Source organism: Meles meles, chromosome 1 (assembly GCF_922984935.1).
Source record: "Meles meles chromosome 1, mMelMel3.1 paternal haplotype, whole genome shotgun sequence".
Taxonomy (NCBI): Eukaryota; Metazoa; Chordata; class Mammalia; order Carnivora; family Mustelidae; genus Meles; species Meles meles.
The window spans coordinates 171,450,030-171,462,505 of record NC_060066.1 but is presented as its reverse complement, the minus strand read 5'-3'; the positions used below and the strand labels follow the sequence as shown (position 1 = coordinate 171,462,505).

Here is a 12,476-nt window from a genome sequence, read left to right as displayed (position 1 = left end):
TCTGCACACAAACTGGAGACAGGGGAGGAACGGCTAGAACAAACCTTTTGGGGTGGAACACCGTAGCTCACTCACAAAAGGATGGCAAACAATTTTGTTTTCAATGAAAGTTACAGGGTCATGTGGAAGAGGAGTCACGTGCTGGAGAGCAGCACACCAGAGCCAGGGGGTAGAGGGTGCAGGCACACAGGTGGTGATGGTCTTTCTACCTGCAAGCATCCGCAGGAGTGAAGCACTTCCTCTTCTCTGCCCAGCTTGGCCTCCCTGCAGAGTCTGCTGCCTGCCATCCTAGTGGTGAAAGACTTGAGCTCTGGGATCCCACTAGGTTGACTCTTAGTACAATAACACTAGAACCCAAAAGGCATCCTCTCTCGCTTGAAGAAACTACCAGTGTCCACAGTGCACAACAAAGGCACTAAGTCCTGCCCAGTTTTCTACTCCTGGGAAAGAAACCACCCCAGACCAGAGAATGTAAAACAGCAGGCATTTTATTGTGCTCACAGATTGTGTGTGCTGTGAATTAGGAAAAGGCACAGCAGGGACTGCTACTGTCTGCTCTACAAAGTCTGGGACCTCATCTGGAAGACTATAGGCTGGCATGACTTGGCCAGTGGCAGCAGAGATCAGCAGGAGGCTCCTTTACTCTGACAAGGCTGAGATTGCTCTGGTGGTGAGAGCTTCTGTGGAGGTTGTTCAGTCAGAATGCCTCCAGGAAGCCACTGCCGGCGGCCGCCTGTGCTTTCTGCCAGCATGGCAGGTGGGCTCAAAGAGTTACTATCCCTACAGAAGCAGATGGAAGTGAGTCACAGAGGGTCATTTCTAGTATAGTCACAAGTCTATCCAGATTCAAGGGGAGGCAACTAGCCTCCCCCAATCAAAATCATGAATGTCAAGGTTATATTGTTGGCAGACCATGTGGGATGGGAGAGATTGCTGTGGTTATCTCTGAAAAATAAATCTTCTATAGAACTTCATATCCAGAATTCAGAGACCGCCAGCTCCCTTGTTATGGTGTTTGCTAAGAAAGGCCCATTCAGAAAGAAAGAAAGAAAAAAGCATCATTAGTCTCCCCAGTTACCAAAGTCATCTGACCTCCAAACCCTATCCTAGAGACAAGTATCCATCCAGCCTCCTTTTAAAACAGTGATCCATAGATTTTTCATACAAGACGTGACCTCAGAATGCGTTCTTTCCCAAGTTCCTCGTCAGGACTTTTGCACCAGCTCTTCTCTCTACCTTCAATTATCTTCCCTCAGATCACAAGGCTGGGTGTCTCTGTCTGGGGCTCGATTCAAACATCACTATCACTTCTTTGGAGAAGCCTCCCAGATTACCCATGCTCAAGTGCCCACTCCTTCCGGTACACTATCCAGTATTGTTCTATCTTAACATTCCCACTACCTGAAATCACCTAGTTTATTTATTGATTTTCTGTGGCTTCTCCTACCTTGCTCCCTCTGTGTGGTAACTCCCATGAGAACACGAACCTTGTTCTTTCTGCTCTCTGGCACCCAGCCCAGTGCCTGGCACACAGTAGACATCCACAGTCCTTAAATGAATAAGTGGAAAATGATTCCATAAACAGAAATCTTTTTTACTTCTCCTTTGTGGGATTTGGATAAGGAGAATAAAGGGCTTTTACATATATCTCAGTAAAAGTAAGTAAACTTCCTTTCTTTCTCCTCTCCACTTTCTGTATCCTCTCCCAAATTTTCTCCCTTTTTAAAAATAATATGATGCACAGAAGAGTACTGTGCAAGATTTTACAAAAATTTAGAAAAGGAAGGGTATAATGACTACTTCTTGAATTGCCTCTCCATAGAACTTCTGGCAGTTAAATATACTCCTCTATAAACTCCCTCATGGAATTTTGTATCATATTAAATGTAGTGAAAAATATATAAGAATATAAATAATATGAAATTCATTTATCTATAAAACAGCTATATTGGTTTATTAATAGATGCATTTATATTATTTATTTTTATTTATATTATCTATATGAATTATTTCATATGAATGAATTTTATTTATATTATTTATATGAAATTTATATTATCTATATGAAATTTAAAATTTATATTTTTATATTTATATTTTATAAAACATTTTTGAATGCTTATGATATTTATTTAGTATAAAATGTATGTTTATATCATTATTATGTAAAATATAAATATATATTATAAAATCTAATCAGAGTAGCTTAAAACTAATTTTCAATCTTTCTTTTAAGTATTTAGTCTTTCTTATAAAGATTTTATTTTTAGTGAAAAAATTAATTTATATCACAGTGATACACAATATGTCTAGCAAAGAAAGCATAAATACCAAAAGCACTAAAAATAGCTTATCTGAATTAAGCAAAGCCTGTGATTTGAAAAACCTCAAATAACTGAATAAAATGGAAAGTCAAAGAGGTACCACAGAATTTTATCTTCATGTACTGTCACTCACATATTCTTTATTCTTTGATGAGAGAATTCAACAAACTTGGTCTCTCTGAGGTAGATTGCAATCTACGTGCACCTTCTCATCCAAGAGTTTGATAAAGGCTGACCTCAAAGAAATGGGAGCTCTTCACTCTTCGAGCAAATACACACCAGACCCTGGTCTTCTCAGGCCCGCTGTCCTTGCCCCCAACCCTGCATTGTCTGCTAATGACCAAGCAGCACTCATTAGACACTTACAGGTGCACTGACTTAGGCACAGCAGATCTTAGCGAGAATTTTTCACAGGAGTAAAATTATACTCACCCACACACCAAAAAGGAGGTCTGCTAGAAATCTTTTAAAAACCGGGTGCTTAATTTATATGAGACGGTGTCTAGACATTTATTTTCTGGAAATATTTAACTTGGATAAGACATGTGACCCCCAAGATGAATGTAGGATTGAAATATTTCACTTGAAAATCTGTGCAAGGAAACGTCTGGTTGAGTGCAATGAGGTTAAACATCGAAATATTTTCCTAGAATGGAAAGGTCATCCTGTTTGTTACGTGCTGGCAGGACAGGGTATCTGAATATTCCTGGTATTATGTTGGAAAATATATGCTTCGGCAGAAATTGCTTTTGTTATGCCTACTTTTCCATAGTTACGTACGTATTTACGTGAGTCTATATGTGACCACTATAACCCAGATAGTTACTGGGGGAGAAATACCATGAGAGAAATTCTGGAGGCTAGATACAATGGGAGCTTTATTTAACTTTAAACTGGAAGCTCTGCTTCAGTATCTTAGACCATAAGGACCAGCAAATTTTTCTGTAAAGAGTCAAATGGTGAATATTTGAGGATTTGTCGGCCGTGCAGAGTGTCACAACTATTTAGCTCTGCCATTGCAGTATGAGAGCAGCCAAAGACAATACATGTGCGAGCGGGTATGGCTGCGTTCCAAGAACTGTGCTCACAAAAGCAGACACTTGCCACCTCTGTCCTAGACCAATAGCTGCTCAATTGTTTTAACCGTGACTCATAATAAAAAATAAATTTTACCCCATCACCCCAAACACAAACACGTTATCTATGTGTGTCTCGGTGTATGTGTGTGCATTTACAAAACAATAACCTTCACAACGAGCATATGTTGATATTTGCTATTCTCTTCAATTTGATTCTGAATCACTTTTTAAATGCCGACAGCCGCCATCTAAATTGATTTCAAGATCCACTAATGGGTCATGACCTTCAGTTTGCAGAACACTGTACCAGGCTAACTCTACGACTGTGTTTCAAATGAACAGCGTGTGAATAGCTAGAAGCAGACAAAGAATCACTGTCCCTCTGTGAATGAATAGGAATGCTTGCCTTCAGTCTGAGAGTTCTGTTGCCTGCTTGGGTTTTCACATCTCTGGAATCTGAGAAAGTTGTGACCCAATAACCAAGGAGAAGATGCACTCCCGAGAATGAGTATATATGATCTGAACAAAATCCACGGGGCAGGAAGCCGAATGCCTTACCTCTTCAAAGCAGAATTGGGAAATAGAATCTTTTCTCTTTGCAATGAGCCTGGCCGAGTTTGCAGAAATCTTTCTCTAAATGGAGCCCCAGTGGGCAGGAAAACAAAGAAGAAGAACCTTTCTAATGAAACAGACCACAAGCCCCTAAGTAAGAATCATAGACTCAGGGGGCTCCTGCGTAGCTCAGTCGTTTAAGTGCCTGCCTTCGGCTCAGGTCATGATTCTGGGGTCCTGGGATGGAGCCCAGGTGGAGCTCCCTGCTCAGTGGGGAGCCTGCTTCTCCCTCTCCTCCCCCACTTATGCTCTCTGTTGCTATCTCTGTCTCTCTCAAATAAATAAATAAAATCTTAAAAAAAAAATCATATGCTCGGCCCTGGTCCTTCTCTGGTTGTTATCTGCTTGATGGCCTGGTCAGGTCACTAACCCTCAGTTTCCCTCCTGCTAGCTGGATGACCTTATACATTCCTGCACCTTCCTCTCTGAGCCTCAACTATAAAGTAATGCCCCAACTGTAAGGTAATGTTAGCTAAGAACTGTCACGGGGATTACATAAATTAACGACGTACATAAAGTGTTTCCACGAGCCTAGCACAAAGCCACGGCTTGATATGCTTGCTCCTAACACATAATACTTGATATGTAATATTCTTGCTACCAGATCTGTAATAGTTGATACATAATACCAGCTACCATTTACCCAATTTTTTTATTTTGAATAATTTCAGCAGAAAAGTTAACAGTCCAGGTGCTCTTGGGTAGCTCAGTCTGTTAACCATCCAACTCTTGGTTTCAGCTCTGGTCATGATTTTAGGGTTTTGGCATTGAGCCCCGTATGGGGCTCCCTGCTCGGCAAGGAGTCTTCTTCTCCCTCTCCTTCTGCCCCTTCCCTCTGGGGCTTTTCTCTCTTGTGCTCTCTCTCAAATAAATAAGAAGCTTTAAAACAACAACAAAAATCGCTGCTTCTCTCTAAATAATTCAACATGTGTCTCCTATCTTACCATTATATTCTTTCACATGATATCATTATGGCCCAATAATTTAATATTTATAAAATATTATCTAGTATCCATTCCATATTTAAAGGTTCCCAATTATGTCCTTTATAGCTCCTTTTTCTTTTTTCCAATCCAGAATTCAAACAAGTATCATGCACTGTATTTGGTTGTCCCATGTCTTTAATTCTATTTCCATATAACATTCCTTCTGTCTGCCTTTTCCTTCCTTTCTCCCTCCCTTCCTCTATCCCTTTCTCCCTCCTTCTTTCCTTCCTTCCTTCTTTCTTTCATGATACTGGCATTTTTGAAGAGTCCAGGCTAACTTATTTGTCATGTGTGATTGGTTTAGAACAAATGAATAAATATATTGACTTTTTTTGGAAACTGCAAAAGAATGGGTATTACAAATATGAATGGGTAAGGTGAGCAAGGACCTTATGGCATTGAATTTGGACTAGAGATATCAGAGTCTGTATTCGTCAGGGTTGTCCAGAGAAAAAGAACCAATAGGATGTATACTTATATATAGAAGGGGGCCTTGCTTAAGGAATTGGCTCACAGAGTTGTGGAGGCTGGGAAAAATCTGCTGAATGGACCAGCAGGTGGAGACCCAGAGAAGAGCCAGTGTTGTGGTTCAAGTGAAAAGGTTGTCTGCTATAGAGTTCCCTCTTGCTCAGGGGAAATGGGTCTTTCCTCTAGTTAGGCCATCAAGTGATTCGATGAGGCCGGCCCATATTACAGGAGGCAACCTTTTTTATCCAAAGTCCATTGATTTAAGTGTTAATCTTATCCAAAACACCCACACAGAAACATCCAGGATAATGTCTGACCAAATATCTGGGTGCCATGGCCCAGCCAGGTTGACATATGAAATTAACCATCACAGACTCTAATATCGAAGACACAGAAACACACACACACATACATTTATTTATTTTAGCTCTGTACTGAAAGAGCCTAAAAGCAATGATTCCCCAGTGATACAGAACATGAAATGTCCAAACCTTGATTTCTAAATACCGTTCTCCACTGAAAACAACCAGTGTTCCTTGGAGACATAAATGATTCTGGCTCTGGGGCAAGGAGAGTACAAGGTGAATCCAGAACATCTTGTCCCAGGGAATAAGGAAGTACCTAAAGATCACAGAACATAGCACTAAAAAAAAAATAAACAAACAAAAAAAAAATAGGCACTGGTTTGAAGGAACTCCCACTGGTCAAAGTCAAATCATTTGGGAAATCAAGATAAATAATGACAGCAATGATTTATAGCACCTGCAACAAAAGCAAAAGAGAAGAATACATAAGACCATGATAATACTTATAAAATAAAATAAAAACCTGCATGGGGATGGGAAAGAAGGTGTTCTCTGGAATGGTTATACTAGAAGGAAGAAAAGGACTATGCGTTCATCTCCACGCTCTGCAAGTTTTGATGTCATAGAGCTCTTTGAAAAGAGCAGAAAGAGGCCAGTCTCTCTAACACTCACAAATAAGAGGAATTTCACTTCTTCCACAGCTGTAAGATCTTTTCCCTTGTCTTGGTCTTTCCTCCTTTTTCTATTCAAGAGTCCACATTTCAGTCTGAAAATCTAAGTTTAAAGGGGGAGCAAAAGTTATGTTTTGATTGTAAGTGATACAAAAAGGCTCGGGCATCTCACAATACATACACATATCAAATCATCACATCGTACAACACCGTAGGCTTATACAATGTTCTATGTCGGTTATATCCCAATAAAACTAGAAAAACAAAATAAAAAGACTGAGGGGTTTTCACTGATAGTTTCCTAGGCATGTGTGACGTGGTTGCTCCCCAAGTTTATGAGACCTAAGCCTACACTCAGAGGAGCAAAGGCCCCAGAGAAATGCAAGTGAACCTTCTGTTTGCCTCTGGGTTTGGAATGTTGAGACCAGTTCTTGGACGCGGATAAACTGGAAGCTTGCCACAGGAAACTGCCCTGTTGGGCTGAGGAAGAGGGAAGGTGGGATGAGAAGGTAATAAAGCAAGTTACTGAGGAAAGGCTGGGACAATTGGAACGCTGATGCCAATGGTGACGGCACCTGTTTGCAAGGAGTGCACACCCAGGTTTGGACATGGTACCAGCCCCACCAGTCCCTTTATGCTCATTCTGTCCTGTGTTCCATGGATGTTACCCTGAGAAAGCTGTTGTGGGGCGGAGGGTGCCTCAGGCTCTACTGCCACTAAACAGCGGAGCAGGGATTTGACCTAGACATGTGGCCTCCAGTGTCCCCTCTCCTGTCCCTGGTTCACACTTGTCTTAGGCCTTAATGGGAGGTTAAGTTACCAGAGGCAGATACCAGCTCTGCCTCTCTGTGACCTTGAACCCTTGGATTCTTCAGCCTTTCCTCAAAACCTCAGCATCCCTGGCTCTCCTGGTGCTCCCTTCTTTTCCCTGACCCCCATTCCCACCCCACCACCAGTTCACCTCTTCTCCACCTGCCGGGCCGCTCACACTGCCCCAGTCAGCACCACAGGCAGGTGCTGGGGAAGGAGGGACAGGACAGAGCACATGGCCCATCGGCTGTACCGCAGCTGGCTCTGGGGCCTTCATGAGGAGCCCGGCACACAAGGGTGAGGAAAAAGCTCTGCGTTGTTTGTTTGCTTTATAAATTACCCCTTCCACACAGACAACTTCAAAGCCTAGCAGAACAAACGCACTAAATCCACCACCTGGATCTGACAATGTTAACATTTCACCATATTTGCTTCAGATGTTGTCCTTTTTTTTTTTTTTTTTAACTTAAAACATAGTTGAAGGTTTTGTGGAAGGTCCTCTCTGTAAGCTTCCCAGACCTCAATCCCCCCCAACCCCAGAAGTAATTATTATCATGTAGCGGCAAGAATCCTTCCTGAGCAGATCTTTATGCTACAGAAAGAGAGTTCATTTTAAACATGCAGAATCGCTTCCCATGTTTTTTTTTTTTTTACATAAATGATCTTGTCTGCATCTTTCTGCAACTCGCTCTTTTTTATTTAATGATAGAAGTCTGTGATTTATCCATGTCACGAAGTGGAGCTCAACTTTATTCCTCTGGCTGCTGGTTCATATTTCATCTATAGAAGACCCGCTTATTTATCCATTCCCCTATTAAAGCACTTTCATATTATTTGCAATATTTCACTATTCCATAAAATGCTGAAACTGAACATTTTTGTACATCTCTTTCTGCACACATGCTAGAGCTTCCTTAAGGTATTGAATGCCCAGAGGAAGTCCTGGTTCCAAGGGCATGTTCGTGGTCACTTCTCTTAGGCATGGTCAGTTTCTTCCCAAACTGATTTTACCATTTTATAGTAACATCGGTGTGGAGTCATAGTTCCCATTTTTCTTCATTCTCATTAACCCATGGTATTCTGTTATTTTTGCTAATCTAATGGGTGGGAAACCATATCTCTTTCTCATTTGAATTTCCCCCTGACTAGTGATGCCAAACATCTTTTCATGTGATTATTGGCCATTCAAACTGTCTGTTCATAATCTGTCCATTTTTCCACTGAGTTGTTTGTTTTTCTTATCGATTTGTGTGAATTATTTATACATCCCGGATAATAATCTTTTAAAACTTGAACATGTTGTAAATATTGGGACCAACTTTGTAAACTTCAAAGCAGTGTAAAAACCTTTGGTTTTTATTAGTGTTCATTTTACTCTTACATATGTCTTATCACCTAAACCAGAGCCCTCAGAGGACAGAGAATGTGGCTTCCTTATGTTTATTTATCCAGAGAGAGTGTTAATAGGAAGCAGCCTGGAATTATGGGGGGAAATTATGGTTTTAAAAATAGAAATGGAGTGAATACTGCCTCTGCCACTAAGCAGCGAAGTCAGCTTGTTCAAGACGCTAACTCTAAGTCTCTCTTCTTTCATTCTAACTGGTAAGAGTCTCTCACAAGGTCATTGTGAAGAACTGCGTAAGATAATGCATGTAATAGTGCTTAGCATGATGCATGGCATATCCTACATCTCAACAGATGTAAGCTGCTTCGAAATACTGGTGAATATCTGTTGGTAGTTAATTCTTGAAGGACTGAATAATAACAGCTTCAATTTATTGCACATTTCTTTTTTTTTAGATTTTATTTATTTGTTTGACAGAGAGGCAGAGAACACAAGCGGGGGGGGGGGGGGCAGCAGGGAGAGGGAGAAGCAGGATCCCCGCTGAGCAGAAAGCCCAACGTGGGGCTTGATCCCAGGATCCCTGGATCATGACCTGAGCCAAAGGCAGACACTTAACCTCCTGAGCCTTCCAGGCACCCCTACTGAGCACTTCCTATGTGTTAAACACTGCATAAAAATCTACGTTCTATTGGATGTTTAACTCTTTTATAGATAATGAATCCCAGAGTAGGAAAGATAAAATAATTTGGACAATTATGCAGCTGATAAATGGTAGCATTAAGCTGCAGTCACTGATCTAACTTAGCCTTGTCCCACAATTGATGAGTCCGTGTGACAGTATTTACGGAATGTCTACCATGTGCCAGGTACCCCACTAGGCCCTGGGCAACATCAGTCAACAAGTTGAACAGAGCTCTTTCCCTCAAGGGGGTCTACAAAAGGACAACAGAAATCAAACAGGCACAATAACTTGTGATATGTAACAAGTGCACAGGTAAGAAAATACGGCAAAGAACTTGGAGGTTCTCTTTCAGAGAGGTGATCTAGGATGGCTTCTCCAAGGTGATGACATTGAAGCCAAAGTAGAGGACAGGGCAAGCTGGCCAACTGAAGAGTAAGAGCATTTCAGGCAGAGGCAGCAAGTCGAGTCCAGATCCAGCATATACTATCAACTTAACTAAAATGATTTTCTTATTCCTTGTGGCTTGTGGCTCCTGCTCACTCCTGTTAGCTTAACCCATGGCAAGGAAGAGAAGAGTGTGAGCCCCAAGCATCTGGGAAAACCATCGTTCTATCCTGGGCCCAGATCACCCCCAGTTGGGCAGCAGCCATCTGGACAGTTTCCAGATGTAGGCTGCCCTCCTCCTACCAACTTCCCTTCCATGTCACTGTTCCATCTCCCCGGCCCCAAGCCTGTGAACTCAGCCAGATAGGTTTGGCTTTGTTTTCCAGGTAAAAACTCTTTACCCTAGCATTCCCCACACCACCAACAGGGTGGACATTTGCAGATCAGCCTGTACGTACATGAGCTGAGAACCCCAGAGGATTGATTCAAGCCTGGAAGGCTGCCAGGTTTTCATTAAACCCCTTGTAAACCCACACTGCAACTCTACAGAGCCACATCTGCCGAGGAAGTCATCTGTGATTTGTATCGTTGTGCTCCAACAAAACGCCAGCAGTGTGAAAAAACTCTCCCCTCTGCTCTGCAGTGAACTGGAAAAGTAACATTAGTAATCGCTTCTGCAGGCTCCGTAATGACATAATGGGCACTGGCTTAAGTCTTAAACCGCGGCTGATGGTCCCTGCCAACAATCTGGGTGGATCGAAGATGTCCTAAAAACAACAGGTCATCACTCATGCCCACCTCCCTTTGTAATAGAATATAGATAATGAATTTGCGCTTGGTGTCAAGGGAGGAAAAAGTAACATCTAATGACTGTCTGCTAAGCGTCAAGCACTTTACAACCATGATAACCTGATGAAGCAGACATTATTCTACTCATTGTGAAGGAGGACCCAGTTGCGCCTTACACAGCAGTCATTCTGACTTGAGTCTACTATCTAATGAAGTTCTTTGCTAAAAGCTTATCTTTTAACTCAGGCAAAAGACCCTGCGGGCAAACCATCCCCTGAAGGGACCCTCAGACAACAGGGACTGCCGTGAGCCAGTAAGACCCTGGGTGATTGACCCCAAGATAACGATTGACGTGACCCTTACTGACCACCTGCTCGTACCCATCCACTTTGCCCCACATTTTCCTGATGGGCACCTGGAAGTATTTTCAGCACTTTGGAGACAGTCTTGGAGCCACTAGTCCTGTATCTCCTGGTGTTGGCCTCACTGAAATAACTCCCTTCTGGTTTCACCACCACTCGTCTCTCTGCTTTGGATTTTGTCAGTGGTGAGTGGCCAAAACTGGTCTGTCTGGGACCCCGGAAGCCGGGGGCTCTTGCACCTCTGTGCCCTGGCTACAATTTTACAGATGTGGAAACTGAGGTAAGAGATGTTAGATGGCTTCCCAAAGCACATACATAGGTGATACAGCTGAATGTCAAACGCACATCTCACCAACTCCAAAATCTGTGAACTTTTCACCACCCAGAGGAAGCCCAGGGATGGCATTTCAACCAAGTGTTTTTATTTTTCTCAAGCTATAGTTCGAGAATTTGTATTAAAAAAATCTTGTTAAAAAAAATTTGTTTATGGGGTACCTGGGTGGCTCAGTGGGTTAAAGCCTCTGCCTTGGGCTCAAGTCAGGATCCCAGGGTGCTGGGATTGAGCCCTGCCTCAGGCTCTCTGCTCAGCAGGGACCCTGCTTCCTCCTCTCTCTCTGCCTACTTGTGATCTCTGTCTGTCAAATAAATAAATAAAATCTTTTTAAAAATTTTTGTTTAAAAACCAGGCAGGACAGGATTGGTAGGGTATCTTTCACTCATAGCAGCCCGGATTCGAGTAAAGCCACTAAATAATGGGATTTGCACATGGGTTACTTAAATCCATAATACTCACTTTGAATTGGATGAACTGAAAGGAGCTCCCCTTCCTAGCTTCTCCCTTCCTTCTCCTCCCTCAAGCAAACATACCCTGCCAAAAAGGAAGGAAGGGAGGGAGGGAGGGAAGGGGAAGGTAAAGGTAAAGAATAAGATACAGCCCATTCCTAAATTCTGAATCCAAAAATGGAAACATCCAGGAGGTGTCCTTTTCACAAAGAGGGCCTTCCAAAAGCTATGCTCCCCCATTTGCTGCTGCAGAACTTTAAGGTCTCATACAGTCTCAAGGCTAAAGTCCTTTCTCTTCTGAAATTGCAAATTTCCCAGAAACTGCAATATTCCCAGGGTCTACCTGGGGCTGGACATGACAAAGGATGGGGGCTGGGAGGACTTCTTTTTTTTTTTTTTTCTTTCAAAGATTTTATTTATTTATTTGACAGACAGAGATCAGAAGTAGGCAGAGAAGCAGGCAGAGAGAGAGGAGGAAGCAGGCTCCCTGCTGAGCAGAGAGCCCGATGTGGGGGGCTCGATCCCAGGACCCTGGGATCATGAAGGGGGCTGAGAGGACTTCTTACAGAGAGGAGTTTAGGAGTAGCAACAGGGAAGCAGAAAATAGTAGAAGAAAGAGCCTTTGCTTCAGGACCAAAGAGACTAAAGTTTGAATCCTGGCTTTGATGCCTGATCACTGTGTGATTTCAGTGTTTACTTTTCTGAGCATCCTTATGTGGCCAGTGGATCTAAGAGTGCCTACCATCCACCATGACTCCAAGGAAGTGAGAAGCAATACACCGAGAAGACAGAGGGACGTAAGGAGCTTTCGATAAAAGTTCATTTGCTTTCCTGATCTTCCACACTGATCGCATATTTGGCTAAAGCTTCAAAGAA

The 12,476-nt window shown here is 42.4% G+C and overlaps 1 long non-coding RNA gene across 1 annotated transcript in view; it reads right to left on the bottom strand.

The window, feature by feature from the left end:
* The window catches only part of LOC123956006, a 225,969-nt gene that overhangs the window by 121,529 nt on the left and 91,964 nt on the right, over positions 1–12,476 (bottom strand). The gene's annotated exons all lie outside the window — the stretch shown is intronic.